At 44.1% G+C, this 16,111-nt stretch overlaps 1 protein-coding gene and 1 pseudogene across 4 annotated transcripts in view; one reads left to right on the top strand and one right to left on the bottom strand.

Annotated features, from left to right (window-relative positions):
- Positions 1–16,111, bottom strand: part of EXT1 (exostosin glycosyltransferase 1) — a 299,373-nt gene that overhangs the window by 61,463 nt on the left and 221,799 nt on the right. The window lies entirely within an intron of this gene.
- On the top strand, positions 15,393–16,047 carry LOC115804006 (mitochondrial import inner membrane translocase subunit TIM14 pseudogene; annotated as a pseudogene).

Here is a 16,111-nt window from a genome sequence, read left to right as displayed (position 1 = left end):
ATACCTGCTTTTCACAGGGAAGAAAGAGTTGGCTGGATCCTTGGAATCAAACCCTGCGTCTGAACACACTGGATCATAATCCCATATCAAGTCTAAACTGCCCTACCCCATCTCTACCGTAAACATCCACTGACAGCTAAGAACTGTAAACCTGGACCAGGTGGTAACCCTCCCCTGCACGTATTAATGAACTGAACATGTACCAGGTACACCATAGAGAAGACCATGTTGGTTCCCGCCCATTACATAGCAGCTCAATGGCTAATATGTAAAAGCAAGTGACAAAAATAGGACAGCCATTGATGATAACAATTATAATAATCATCCCCCCACTGATTACATGTTTCCCATGGGTGGGGCAACAATCCGTGTTCATTCCTGCCCTTTCTCTCTACAACCACACATGAAGTGGCCCCATTTTACAGATGATGAAGTTGAGTAGCAGAGTTGTACTTCGTGGGGCTTGTACAAGAAGGGCTCTGTTGTCTCCCAGAGCTGCCTCGAAGGAAGGAGTAATTTCCCCACAAAAGGGGAAAATGAAAGATTTTGAATATATTGTGCCAGGGGTCGTGAACCTCAGGAAGCTATTGGAAGGAGGTGAGATTTTGGAGCACCAGCTTTTCTGCTCGGCAATACCACATTTCAAAGTGCTCTGAGATAAACGCAATTCCAGGACGTGTGGGTCTAAATTCTCTGGTTGGAAATAAAGCACTTCTGAAGTGCTAAATAAGGGACTCTCTGGGTACAGGGAGGGAAAGGGAAGGGAGTGACAATTAAGGAGCCAGCAGCAGCTGTGACCTCAGATGGATAAATGGGTCCACAAGAGGCACACCAAGGTCCCGACTGCGGGAGCTAAATGTCTGGGACAGACCGGAGGGCAACTGGGAAGCTCAAGGTCATTATCTTACCACTAACCTTTCATCAGGCTCTGCGCCACGAAGACAAGCCAGCCAAGTGCAGCGGGGCCAGGAAGTGTGGACTGAAGCTGTGGGGCCAGCAGCGTGGGGTGTCAGCCTCGATGGTGACTCCTCGGGGACAGGCCGAGTCCCAGGGAGCAGTCTGTGGACAGGGTACTTCCCCACACACCCTTCTTCCCTTCCACCCCGGAGGAAACCTTCCCCGATCCCTAAGTCTCACACAGAGGCCCTCTTGCTGCTTACATGGCACCCAGGATTACCTGTCTACTACTCCCTCTGGATCCAGTTGCCCATTTTCTTGTTTCCCTTCCACTGGGCTCCAGGAGGGAGGACCACGGTCCTACTTTCTGTTGAACCAACACCTACCCCCAGGGCCTGGCCTGCAGGAGCCACTCAAAACATAGGTATGAAATAGATGAAAAGCACTCAGTATCCACTGGTTTGCAGGGGGGCGGGAGGGGCTGTAGAAACAACAGAGGCACAAAGAAGAGACATGAGCCTTCGTTACAACCACCTCTGCTTAGCTCATAACAATACGTCTGACTCTTGATTATGCCAGTCCTTCCTAGTATGATGTTCACTCCTGTGTTTAGGCTGAGCCCAACTGACTTAGAGAATGGAAAAGAGTGTCTTTTATATATAGTGTCTTCCTTTTGTACATTTTGTATCCCTTCTCTGTCTTTATTTTCAAAGGCCTGGCATCTTGTTAAAAGTTCTGTCCTCTCTGCACACTGATGAAGGGTGGGGGGGCGGGGAATGTGTGTTTCACCAGCCCTGCTAAACAGCATTATTTGCAAATCAAGTTAAATGTATGCACAGCGCTATTCAAACTGAACTGTCTCCTGGCTTTCCTCCACGTCTGAGCCAAAGAAAATAAAACTGGAGAACCTCTTCCCGGCTTCTGCCATGATAAACACTGCATCGGTGCAAAGGCGAAGGCTCCTCATTCCCCAAAGAAAACTGGGCTCACCCCAATGTTCTGACCCCTTCCCTTCTTGAGCCAAGACGTTCTTCCCTGCACAGCCAGCCTCCGTCAGCACTGGGATTAGGAGGATGTCTGGAATTCCTGCTGGGCTGTTCTCGTCACCAGAGTAGACACTGCGTAGGGGCCGTCCAGTGGCGAACCTCACATACCCTGCATTCTCGGTCAGTGCTGGAGCCCTTCATCTGCTCCTTGCACTTAAGTGATTATAAAATACCTTGAGAATCCAATTACACACAGCTAAGGAAATGATGCTGGTTTCAGCTACCCTCATTTCCCGTCTCCTTTCCTACCTTTACCATTCCTGGGCTCCACCTTCTGACTTGGACAGTCAGGGCCAGCTCACCTCTGGGGATTCTGCACTGAACAAGCAAATGAGACCTCAGAAATGTGCACGGGCAGCGATGGCCCATCCTCAAAATTTACAGGACGCCAACATAATATGCAAGCTGCATGAAGCTAGTTGTCTATGGAAAGTTTCATCTCTCTCACCTGGGTATGTGAGTATATAATTGTACAGGTGCATATGTGCCTCCGTGAGACATCAAAATCCGTTATAATGGACAATCTGATGCCGCATATGGCTTACTGACCCGATCAGCCTCCATGAGGGGTCTGGTCACTGGAGGTTGGGAAAGCCCGTAAGTCTAGATTCTGCCATTTCCTTTGGCAGAACCACAACAGTGCCCTGGGAGAAAGAGTCTGTGACACTGAGTCACCTCTGCCTCTCCTCCAGCCAGCTCTGCTCAGCACTGTTCCCCTTGAGAAGCAGCTAAGCAGCTAGCCAACTCCTAGGTGGCTTCATTTTGGGAAGAGGCTGTGGGACAGAGGGATAATTTCAGCATCTGATGGGAGAGAGGTAGACCAGATGGCTCTTAAGATGCCTTCCTGCCCTGGTATTTCTTTGCTGGACAGGTGAAAGTTGAGCAGCTCCTATGTGCCAAGTGACACACCGAGCGCTGGGGAAACAAAGATGCAGAAGCCCTCCAGGAGCTGCCCCCTACTGGGTTCTGTAATTCCATGGGACCCAGAGTCTCCTTATGCCCCTCTTTCCTATATCTCTTTAATTCTACTCCTCCTTTGGGTTTCCACGTGAGCAGAGCAACAGGAAGCATACTCTCGTTCTTAATAGCTTCAGGTCAGAATAGGTCCAATCTTATCCCCATAAAATCCATTTTCCATAAAGCAACCAAAGATACCATTAAGACGTCACTCCCAGGCTGAAAACCCTCCACCGACTCCTCATGGCACTTAGAATAATAGCCACGTCCCTTAGCCCTGGCCGACAGGGCTCCCTGAGAACTGGCTTCTGCCACCGACAGCTCTGACCGCTCTTCTCCTCACTCACCATCTACAGCTACACTGTCCTTCTTTCAGTTTCTAGAAACATCACACACATTACCATCTCATGGACTCGTACTTGCCATGTCCTCTCCCTGGAATTTTTCTTCTCCCAGATCTACCTCAAGATGCACATCAGCCTTCAGACAAACAGTCCCTCCTCCCAGAGGCCCTCGCAGACCAGCCTGTGTCCCCAGCACTCACTGTCCCAATTCCCCATTCCGTCTGTCCTAGGATTTACCGCTGTCTGAATTCACGCACATATTTGTCTTCCTGGCCAACTGTTCCTATTCACTGCTGTGACCCCAGCCGCTACACTTGTGCTTGGACCATACTCATTTTTTAAGAAATAGTTGTTGAATGAATGCCAGATCTCCTTATTCCTCAGCGAATAATGCCTGTGAGGTCATAAGGTGTCCAAAAACGCTGGCCACATTCACAAGGGTAAATCTGTAGGACAAGTTTCTAAAAGGATATAAGACAAGTTCTCTCTCATCTTTGCTTTATGCAATATCAGCCTGATGTCTCTGGTTAACATTAAGATTCATCAACTTCTCCAAATGCCATCTGCTATGAAAGCAAGATCCCATTAAAAATGTCTTTAGAATTTTTTTTTTTTAAAAAAGGAATGTCTTTAAGAGATGTTTATGTAGAGTGATAGGATGAAGCCTACATAAAGTAACACCGAGAAAATATAGGTTCTGGTCTTAACTTTGTCACTGTTTGATTTCAAGCAAGTTATACTCTGGTTCTGAATCCATGCTTATATATAAAATGGGACAAACATACTAGTCTTGCCTACCTAATAATGAAGTCTACTGAGGATGTAATGAAACAGTATAGATGAGAGTATTATGCAAATTAAAGCACATATGAGTATCAATAAGGATTAAGCAAGCATATTTTTGGAATGGCCTTTGTACATATGAGGCATAATGTAGAGGATGTCAAAGGCCTGTTTCTTTTTCTTCTTTTTGAGTCTCAAATTGTTATGTCCTCTCTCCCAAATCCATTCAGTTCTTCAGAAGTGCAGATCATTTTCCAAAAGAAGCATCTGGAATAGCTAATTTGTTACCAAAGCCAGCGATGAAACACATGATCCTGTGGGGCTGAAAGGCCTGCCATGATTCCCAGTTTTCCACTGTGTGAGTTTTCAGCTATTAACCACTCTGTTTTCAGGTGATGAATTTGGAATGAAGATGGCTCAGAACTCTTGGCTACAGGGCCCTTAAAGAGAGAGCAATTCTGTCACATGGAACGTCTTGTTGCTTGGTTTCCATTAAGGAATCTTGGCTTTTAAATAAACTGTCAAGTAAAACTTGGCATCAAAACACAAAGTGGTAACCTCCTTTGCAGAGGAGCTGACAGCTCAGCTGTGTGTCAGATAGATAGCTGCTAAGAGTCAGCTCCAAAGGCGACTGCATCCGCTCTGGAAAGGAGAGAGTACCACAAACCGCCTTCCTCAGGATTAAGTCAAAGCAAAATTTAGGGATGATCTTAATGGAAAGTGGACTCAGTAACGCCGATTGACGATATCCCTCTCCACGAGCTCTGGTTTTGGAATTATAAAAGTTTTTGAGGTGCGAAAACATAATTGGAAAACTTTTCTTCCCTGCTTAAAGGGCTAATTGATTTCACAGGTGTTTAATTATCATTTGCTGTGAGATAATACCTTGTAGTGCCATAAAAAATGGATTTAATTTTCGAGTGCTTGCAAAACCATTGCCAAAGCCAAGTTAGACCTAAAGCTAGATAATTATTCTATAAATCAAACACAGTGCCTCCTTTCTTTGAAATTTTTAATACTTGGGGATAATGATATCTGACAACCTTGAAACTAACACGAAAAGGATTTTCCTGCCAAGTGCCAAAAGGCAACCATTGGAGCATGGCAGGCAGTTGGGTTCATTAACGGTGACTCAGGCAACCTCAGGACCCTGCCTGTGGGCTTCCGAAACATGCCAAGGGTTAAGGCATTGGTGTGTGTCAAGACACAGTATTCTCTACCAAGATCAAATGGCCAGACGTCCAAATAAGGTCTACAGAAAAACAGGAAAGAAATCCAAAACCACCCTTCACACAAAAACTGCCTAAAAGCCACTGTAACTCTCTGAGCCCAAACTCAGAGCCCTGGAATGTGGAAAGTAGAGGTTTTTCGACTTGATCTATAAATACTTTCCTATCTTAGGCTTAAGGCACAACACTTGTGCTTTCTGTAATAATAAGGGAGAGGAATCATGAAATCAAAAGAATGTTAACAGCTGGAAGGTACCACAAAGATCGCCCAGCACAAACACCCAAATGAAGAAAGCAAAGCCAGGAGAAGTCAAGTAACTCTCCCAAGACGACACCACCAGGGGCAGAAGCAAGATAAAAAGAACTGTTCTGAGCAAGCAGAACAAGGAAGAAATAGCCTAAAAATTGACTTGGAGTCCCATTCTCATCCAAAATCTAAAAATAAAAGAAGGAAATTTTTTAAAAAGAAAAAAGAAAAAAAAAAAAAGTGAGGTTTCATTCTGTAAGAGGGGTGGCTATTTCTCCAACAGAGCCCAGTTTCCGTGGAAGTGCTTCAGCTGCCTTAAATAACTGCATGGGGATTTTAGTTGGTGCCACGTTTCAGATTTTTCTTTCCTCCAACTTTTATTCAGAAGCTGTTGGAGTCATAACACGTTCCATTAGATTAAGTGTACCTAAATGATTTAAGAAAGCTGGGCAAGCTGGCTGGGTGCACACACAGCATTATTTGCTTTATTTAATGCCTGTGTATAGAGTGTGCACCGCCCAAATCACTCACTACACAGCGTGGATTTTCAGGCAATCTGAGTTGGCCTTTACAGGTTAAGGTAATATAAGGCAAGATGCAGTATAACCGGTTCCATTCCTGGACTCTGTACTTCGGTCCTCCTAGTAAAAACCTAAGCCAAAGGCATGCTGGCAGAAAAGGCAGGGGAAAATGTGGGTCCCAGAATAGTGTGAAAGGGATAGGATGGAAAAGCCTTCACAGGGACTGGCTTGGGATTGCAATGGAAACTCCTGCAATCAAGAAAAATGGTGATAATAATTACAGCTAACATTTATTGGGCTTATTGCACGCCGAACATTCTGCAAAGCACTTTACGTCTGTTTGGCCATTTGCTCTTCCAACAACCCTGTGAAGTAGGTAACATTATGTCTCCTACTTTATAGAAGAGGAAATTGAAGATTATACCTAATTTATCTAAACTTACTGAATTAGTAGGCAGGTGGGATTTGAACTCAGGCATTCTGACGGCAGGGCCCAAGTTATTATATATTATAGTATGCACACTGCCTCCTTTCTATAATGCTTCATGGAGATGTCCCAGGGACTAGCCAGTGAGCTCCGTCTTGAGGGACACCATGAGAACCACTATGGAATCTACTGGACTGATTTATGATCTTCTAACCAGAGATATATGCCTGGTATATCTCTGAGCCGGATCTTTTATCCAGCTCAGAATCAGAAAGGATAACCTTCCCGAGGTCAGCCCACATTTAAAGTATTACTCCCAGGTCCTAGGGAGTAGGTAGAACAGGCGAGAAACAAATTGCTGTTCATAAAATATTTGCAAATACCCTGAAAAATGCAAGAACATACAATGCTACACATATCTGGTCTGCAAGAAGGTACTTACTTATTTACTTAGTTAGGGAACTAGATTGAAAGATGAAATTAGTAGCCCTCCATGCCGTAAAAAAAAAAAAAAAAAAAAAATTGCTGTTCATTTGCTATATTTTATCCCAGACAAGACCACTTTTGAACACAGAAACCTTAAGCCCTCTTTCTAAGAATTTATATAATTTTTACTTTCCCAGTCCATTGTGGGGCTTTGGCACCAAGAACTATATCATGCCTTTTAGTTATCTTAGAAGCTTGAGTGGAGCCTGTACTACATGTGTGGTTCCCTGAGGCCACATGAATAGGACAGGGAAGAGAGAAGTCCTGTCAGAGACACCGGCGTTTCATTCATTCACTTGTGTACTCATCCAGCCAGCCATCCACCCATCTAACAAGAATACTTATTGTGAACCTATAAGTACCAGGCATGCTACTGTCAGGAGTGGGGAATTCATTGGCGAGCAAAAATAAGAATAATAACTTTAATAAAGATGATGATGTTGTTTCTTTACCTTATGGAACTGACAGTCCTTTTTGGGAGACTGATATTAAATAATTAACCATAATAAAATCAACAGCTGTGGTGAGTGTTCCAGGGAGAGACTAATCGTCCTATGGGAGCACATGAAAGAGGAATCTGACCTAGTCAGGAGAAGGGGACTAAGCTGAGGCCTAAAGGATAAGTATCCGTCAAGCAGGACCAGGGTGGAGATGAATTACTGCGAGTGGTGTTGATGACAAACTGTCAAAGACCATCAAGAAATGGAAAATACCTCTGAGCCAGCAAAGTACACACACCACAACTAATTGTTCCAACAAGTGCAACACAGACGAAATCCATTGCATGGTACGTAAAACACAGGTTGGGGCTGCTTGCTGCCTGGAAAAAATGAGTATTCAAGCCTGGATGTCTGGACAGATACTCACTTTCTGTTGAGCACGTTGATCGTATTATTAGCATCCCAGATTCCACATACCTGCCGAGCAGTAGCTGACTGCAGCAGACCTTAACCCACGTTACAGGTAGGAAAGCTGCGGCGGAAAAGAGGCTTGACACCTTGATTAGAGCTAAGCAAAGATACTCAGGATCATGCCAGTTCATTTCACCTGCTCTACCCTCCACCCCCAGGACCTGCCAACTCACCTGTTTTAGACTTATGAGCCCTTTTGCCTGTTGTCTCAACATCCTACAGGCTCAGTAGAGATGGTGCTGAATCCCTAAACGATCAGATTTTCACAGTAATTAAAAGCCAAATCCCCAACTCCCTAAATGCAATGAGCAGCTTGAATGCCTGTGTTTTGCCCTAACACTGAACATCTCTAAGGTGAAGGAAAAGCCTGAGAGAAAGGAATGAAATGACTTAATTGCAGAAAGAGGCAGCCTTAGGATGCGGTAGAAGTGGCCCAAGAGGAAAGGAAGCCGGAGCTTCTGTCGGGACGACCTGCTCAGGAGCACCCAGGAGCTCTGGCTCCCGCCCGTCCTCAGGTGCCGACCACTGTGCTGGCCCGGGGCCCACTGGCCCGGAGAGACCCTGAGAGGGCATCTCTCTGCCACAATGATGAGTCCTTCCTGCTGAATTTAATAGTTTTTAAGGTGAGAGGGGCGAACGAGGCAATTTCAGTTATTAAGGCATTAGTTTGGATTGGAGCCCGGAACAAAAGAGAAGCCACGACTGGGTTCACCCAACAAAGACGCTGTTTCCATCCATCTGCCTCTTAGGCTAATTTAGGGATTACAGCGCTTGCCCACAACCTCCGACAAAGCAAACTGAAGATCGTATATTGAGGCCAGACCAGAGCAAACCACTGCCACCTGTATCTTGAAGGCTGCTAATTCCTCACAAAATAAATTAGAAGAAAAAGTTGGAGGAAAAAAATATATGTATATATATTTAAATATCACAAAACACATTTCCATTCTTTAAATCATAGTCTCTCCTAGAATAAGAAAGCTGACGTGAGAGTCCAAGGAAAGGCTCTTGGTTAAAAACACAAAATATATTTATAAAATAGTACCTTCACGTGTAGAAGTGACAATAATGATAACGCTCTAACAACTGCCACAATTTTTAGCACACTCATATGCTAAGCCCTGTGCTAAGTACTTTACATACAGCATCACCGTCGCAGGGTCACAATCGGAGGTTAATACTATTATCCCCATTTCACAACCGAGCACGGAAGCTGAAAGAGTTCCAATCATTTGCCCAGAGTCACACAGCCAGCAGAGAAGGACGATTAAAATCCAAACATGGTCTGTCTGCACCTGAGGTATGAGAAGCTGCCGGGCTTCACTGGCATTTTGTAGTGGCGGTTCTTGATGTCTTAAGAAGAGGCACAGATGAGATCTTTCAAAGTATTGAGCATTGAAGATATTTCGGTGCTCATTCCAATGGGTAATTCAAATAAAGTACCACTAGACCTTAACATACGGAATTGACATGTATGCAGACATTTAACTTCTAGGCTTTTCGGATTGTTATATTCCAGATAAGTTAATGCATTCATAGTCTGCCTTTCACTTCTGTTCTGATAGGGTGCTAGGTACATGTGCTCAGTTGTCTGAAGTCATCCTGAATGGAGAAAAGCCAAATTAAGCCGCAGGTCCATCCAGTTTACTTGTCACTGGGAAATCCTCTAGTTGTAAATAACTCAGTAATCAAACATACAGGCACAAAACCCAGCTACCTGTTCAAGGCCTTCCCCTTGGGAGGCTGAGTGGAAACTCTGTGGAATAATAAATTAGCAGCTACTTAATTTTTTTTTAAAGAAAAAAACCCCTGTTATTGAGAGTGATTGACCTTAAAATTTAAATTGAATTAAGATGGTTTCATCTTCTTCTCGCTACTTCTGATGTTGAAATTTGGAGGGGGTGGTGAGGGGAGATTCTTTTGGATGGAGATGCTAGATGAATCCTTGTAAAGCAGCACCTTACAGCTATACCCACTTGAATTTATGTTCAGACATCTGCATCCCCAACACAATAGCAGCGGAAAAGCAGCAGAATGAAAGAAGTGCTACCCACTTAGCGCTCAGCCCAGGGACCTGCTGGGCACCCTTTCCTAAATCTACTTACAAGTGAATTTATAGTTCACACAAGGTATCCAGGCATGGAAGCTAAGACATAAATCATTTATTGACAAAGGGACCATTTGTCATTTTAAAATAATTATGTTTCTTTAAGCAGAGTGACAAATTCCATCTTCCCCAATTTACTTATTGAGCCTTACAGGCAATGTAAGTCCCGAGTTGTGTGTGTGTGTGTGTGTGTGTGTGTGAGAGAGAGAGAGAGAGAGAGAGAGAGAGAGAGGACCACAAGGAGATTCTATTTGCTCCCTGAAACTTTTATCTTAAGAACCCACGATCCCTAAGGGCAGACTGAAAATTGGGTGTGGTGCCCACATCTCCTTCAGTTGTCTTGCAGAGAAGGTATTCTCTACATGCTGCAAATTTGGTCAATATAATATTCACAAGGAACAACTAAACAGTGAACACTGATGTTAAACTACAAATTTTAACCTTTGGACACAAGTGTGAAACCCTTCCCTTCAAACTTGCAAAACCCACACAACAGAATGTGTGTGATTCTGATGCAAATGTAGACACTAGAGATGCAAAATGTGTGCTCCACAAGCAAACCATGCTTTACCGTTAATGCTCTTGCCAGCAGGATAATAACGTGTGGTAGAAACCCCAGTCTCAGCTGCTTTTAAAGAGACTGGAGGCAAGTATTCACTGCACAGGGCATCACCACCCATTAAGGATGTAGCCACCCGATTCAACCAGTAGATGGGGCACGTCCGCAATGCCAAGTGTCCCCACTCAACTCCCCTGATCAGGAAGAATAGGTCCCGGTTCCTCCTCCTTAGCTCCCAACCAGATGGTCAAAATGATACCAAGGAGGAAAAGGAGGCCCTATCTCATCTCTAAAAGAGCCCTTTGATTATTTGCCTGACTTCTCTTTCACTTTTATTACAATATAAACAAAAGGGGTAGTGACTAGTGAGATGGGGGGCGGGGGGAAGGGAGTTGGAGTTGGCCAGCTCAGAAGAAATGCACTGCCCACAGCACCTTGGATATAATCTAAAGAAGCTCATCAGTCGGCCAGTCACTTATTTTGGAGCAATATTTACTGAGTGCCTACCATGTGCTGGCCCTGCACTGGGCAGGCTGCTGGGTCTACAAGGGTGACTCACTCAGAAATGAGATGTGCTCCGTGGAGTTCATCATCTACAGCGGGATACAGACCTTGAAGAAATGCAAATGGTCATGTGTAGCTATAAACCCTGACGGGGGCTAAAGAACAGGGAGCATTAGAGTGACTATGGGTAGGAGGTCAAAACTGAGTCAAGGTCGGGTGGTCAGGGAAGCCCTCTCTGAAGAAGCAACATGAACATGGCCTGAGAGCTGAAGAGAAGGCAGCTTCCTAAAGGGGGTGTGGGAAGAACAGTTCTGAAAGGGGGATGCATTTGTGCAGAGCTCCAATGTGGAACATTCCTGACACACTCAAGGAACAAGGGAAACCAAGCCAGTCTGGGTGGGGTGGAGTGGGGTGGAGGGGCAAGTGGTGGTAGAGGAAGGAAGGTAAATGACACAACCAAAGGCATTTTTCTGACAGGGTGGTCCCGGTTGTGATCATACTCATATACTACACACACACACACACACACACACACAATTATATAGTGCTTCATTTTCCAGGTGCTATTTTAAATCCCTTACATATATAAACTCCATCTACTTCTCAAAATAACCCTAAAAAGTAAGCACTATTACTAACATCCCCTCTTTAGAGATGAGGAAACAGAAGCACAGAGAGGTTAAGTGACTTGCCCACAGTCACACAGCTACTTCTGTGCCAGAGCCTAGATTGGAACCCAAGTCACCTGACTCCAAAGTGCATACTCTTAGCTTCTATACTCTAATGATTCTCAGAAGCATCACTTTATTGTGATATTTCTGTACGACTACGTATATTTTGCTATGAGTATGGTAAGACTGGGCTTTTTTTTTTTCCTTTTGTATTTTTGGGTTTTTTTGGTTTTGGTGGCAGGGGGGACTGACGTGGCCCCAATAAGAAATCTACAATTTGGCAATGAATATAAGGCCAGACAGACTTATCATATCCTGATAATCCAGCACAATTGTGTACCCCGACTCCTGCCAGATGCCAGCTTCCTCTCGAGTCTGGGTTCTGTACACAGGCTCCCCAAAGGACTGTAAATCAGTGGCGCCAGATATCTCCACAAAGTTTCAAACAGATGTTCACCCAGTGCTTACTCGCCCAGGCTCCAGATGGCTCTGGATTCTGGCTTCTTCCTCCTGCAGACCCTCAAATCACACTTCAGACATGTCAGTAAGGCAGGCTGAAGAAGAAGGATGAAAGAAGTGGATCTAGTGGCGTTCTTTAAGAAGCCCCGTAGAACCCGGCGGTATTTCATGCATGCAGAGAAGGAGTCGTAACCTGAGGCAGCATAAGTCACTGCCAGCCTTTACCACCTGGGTACGATCTTCCGAATGATGAAGTTGTCATAGGTGTTGCGGAAAAAGTTTCTGCGGCCAGTCAGCCTGGGTCTGTAACAATTTATTCCAACCTCTTCCATAGGCAACCAGTTGCAGAGAATTTTACTACACTGGCCTAACAGCAAGACGATTCCATACCTACCCAACCTCTCAAAAGGGAGAGGAGTAATGCTGAAAAATGTGTTCCACCAAAATGTTTAAAAAAAACCAAAAAATCCTTAAGAACATGTTTCAACCCTACCGCAAAAACACAAAAAGCAGGAAAATTTTTTTTTAATTCCATTCTTTCTCAGTCCAAGAAACAGGTTTACATACTTTGCTTTCTCCCCAAATTAAAAGTATCCCTGACGTTATCTAGTAATTGATACACATGGATGATAAGAAAGCCCAGAGGACAGTGCTGGGTTGCCAAGCCTTGCAGGTTTTCTTTAGGGCAGTCTGTAGAGATTCCCTACTTTCCTCTCACTTCTCCAGAGACAAGGACTTTTCAGAAGACTAGAAGCTGGGGCTTCTTTTACAGATTTCATGCCTCTAGAATTAATTATTCTTCTGCACAGAAGCTGAATTACCATGACGGACGCCCAAACGAACATCTGAGAGCCAGCGTGAGTGCCTGAGATGTGCTGGTCCACCCCATGCAAACCTTTGTGGAGTCTGTTGGAATCCCTTGCAAATTTCACTTCCTATTTATGTGACTTTTCATGGAGGCCAAGAGGCTCAAATCAAATCTCCCTCTACCCTCAAGCAGTGGTAAACAGGAGCCTATCAGATCATTTTCCTTTCAGTGGTGTCTAGGCTTTGTGATTAGGGAGCAAGAAAAACATCTAATGGGCTTACTCAGAAATGACTTCCTTCTGTCTTGTACTTTACGAAAACTTTTTTCATCCCTCTTGCACCCTAGGAGGATGAGTATTTCATACCCATTGTTCCCTATCTACCACATTCTACAGACAGAGATAATTAAAGGTACGATTATTTACTTCTGTCAAAACTCACAGCAAGGCTTACGAGGAACACGTATTCGAAATTCATCCTATCTAGAAATGACGCACTAATGGTATAAATCATGTAAATAACCAGGTGTCTGCACACACTGAATGTCTATAAATGCATTTGGGCTGACAAATGTTTACACTGGGTTATACGCTTTAATTTACCCTCCGCTGCGGGGGATGAGGGGGTGGGCAATGTCACATTAATAAAGGAAGGGTTATTACGGGATTTCATTACATGGAAGTTTCCCTTCCTTATGTAAAACCCAAATGCACCAAAGGTTAAGTAATTTAAAACTGAAAGCTAAAAACATGTTATTTAAATATAAAATATACTTTTCATTTAAGCAGAGAGCCTAGGGTAAGGATGGTTGATTAAAAAACTGAGGCCCAGGAACGTCAGGTGATTACTCAAGGTCACACAGCTGGTGAGGTTCACATAACTGCTACCAGGTGCCCCTGCTTGCCCAGCTAGCCGACGGAACACAACACTGACCAAATGGAGGGACTGCTATCAATCTTACTGCCCCTTAGAAATGCCCAGAAAATCAACTGAGCCCAGAGGTGGTCAGCGCTTGCTTGGTAAAGCCAACTTTCAGGTGTAAAGGGTAATTATTTATTCAAAACCCAGCTATCAATCAAAGTTGCATACACCCGTATTTTTATCCTTTTTGGGGGGTATTTCTCAATAGTACATGATTAGCCATTCTTGGAAATGATTCTGTGGGCTGGTAGAAGTTTTTGTGGGTCGGTAGATCTTTCTGAAACTATTTCTAGGCTGTATGAATCTTTGTCTGGGAATTTGTTTCCCTGGCCTTCCAAAACATGAATTGCATTTTTGTTTTGTCCACAGATAACTTTTTTTCTTACTACCCTTGGCAATGAAGCCTACTCTGAAAATACAAATGACCCTGAAAATGTCCCAAGGGCATTCAGTTTACTTTCCTTACCTCCAATCCACTCCTTCTTTTAAAAAGAAAGCTTGGGGAAATTTAGAGCCCAGAAAAATGGGTGGACAAAATGATGTTATTTAAAAGCAAAACATTCCAGTGCCGTGTGTGTGTGTGTGTGTGTGTGTGTGTGTGTGTGTGTGTGTGTGTGTGTGTGTGTGTGTGTGGTGGTGGTGGTGGTAGGAGAGAGGAGGGAGAGTTGAAATGGGGGGGGCCGGGTTGAGGGAAATGTCCATCTCCATGGGCAATTCACCTTGGGGGCTCCATAGAGACAAACCAATTAGTATGGATTGTCAAGGTGTTTTGTATGACTTGGCTACCTGCCCATTATGAATTGGAATGGGATTAACTAGCTCATTCCAAACACTCCACCAAACGGCAAATGGTCATATAATAATGATTTCTAATCACTAACACCCTGGCTGGATTGGAGACTTGGAGTTTTACCTGTAATCTTCAGAGAGACCCATTCCTTCAAACCTACCCACTTTCCCTAAACACATCTTTTTCTTTTTTTTTCCCTCTCCTAGCTTTTATTTTTTTAAAAGCCCTCTTGCTAATTGGGAGGCTGTATGTTCTTCTGCACATAAACATACCTATTAACCAACCAACCCAGTAATAAGCAATTTGCATGTTCTACTATATAAATTTGTCGGTCCCCTCTACTCCTGGTCTTCAAAGCCCCATGGTGAAACACATGACCACCCACTTTGCAAGTTTAATTCCACCCGAGGTTCTAGAACCAGTCTACCTCTGAGAGAGAGAAGGCCTGAGCAGCTTGCATTCAAGATTCAGGGATTCAGCACATGACCGATGCCATTCGCCCTTTTAATTATTTGTCTCAACTTCTTATAACTGGACTTTTCCCTTGTTCCAGACACCAAGTCCATACTTTATCTTCCTGGCGGAGGTACCTGGCTCCAAGGACTATCACTAGCCAATAGCATCTCTGCCCACACTCTTCTCCAGGCAAATGGGGCCCTAGACTACAGTGAACAGCCTCATGGAAAAGAGCCCAAGGTGGATTTCAGCCCAAACATATGTGGCATCTGTGGGTTCCAACACTGGGTAATTGTTGCATCCTTCCCTGCATCCATTTCCCCTCTGGGGAGCTACCCACTCCCTTTGGCGTGGATGGGACTGATCCCCACTCGCAGCCTTAAGGCAGCATGTGATGTAAGTGAGAGCCACCAGTGGAAGCACAGGAGCCCAGCGGGAATCACGGTAGTTCCCATGGTAGCGGGAACCAGTACAGCGGTAGCAGCTGGACTGACCATTGCTGCTGCAGGATTTGCAGGCCGTTACGCTTTGCAAGCCATGAAACATTATGGAGCCTCAAGTAAAACAAGTTTTTCGAAGTCTACCAAAATCTGCCTTCAGATGGTGGCTATTACAGAGGTGGGTTTGAACCCCAAATGACAAAACGGGAAGCAGCATTAATACTAGGTGTAAGCCCTACTGCCAATAAGGGAAAAATAAGAGGTGCTCATCGACGAATTATGCTTTTAAATCACCCAGAGAAGGGAGGATCTCCTTATATAGCAGCCAAAATCAATGAAGATAAAGATTTACTAGAAGGTCAAGCTAAAAAATGAAGTAAATATATGATGAATTTTAAGTTCTTACTCATTGATGTATATGAGTACCAGCTTTTTATAATAAAATGCCTCAAAGCTACACATTTTAAAAATTAGCATAAGCTAAATCAAAGCCTAGGTATAAATTTGAGGATTTAAAATCGGATTATAGAATATTTGTAGGTTAATACT

This window comes from Delphinapterus leucas, chromosome 17, assembly GCF_059928025.1.
Source record: "Delphinapterus leucas isolate spDelLeu-1000000601 "Yukka" chromosome 17, BTC_Dleu_Yukka2, whole genome shotgun sequence".
Lineage (NCBI taxonomy): Eukaryota > Metazoa > Chordata > Mammalia > Artiodactyla > Monodontidae > Delphinapterus > Delphinapterus leucas.
This window is presented reverse-complemented; position numbering and strand designations above follow the sequence as displayed.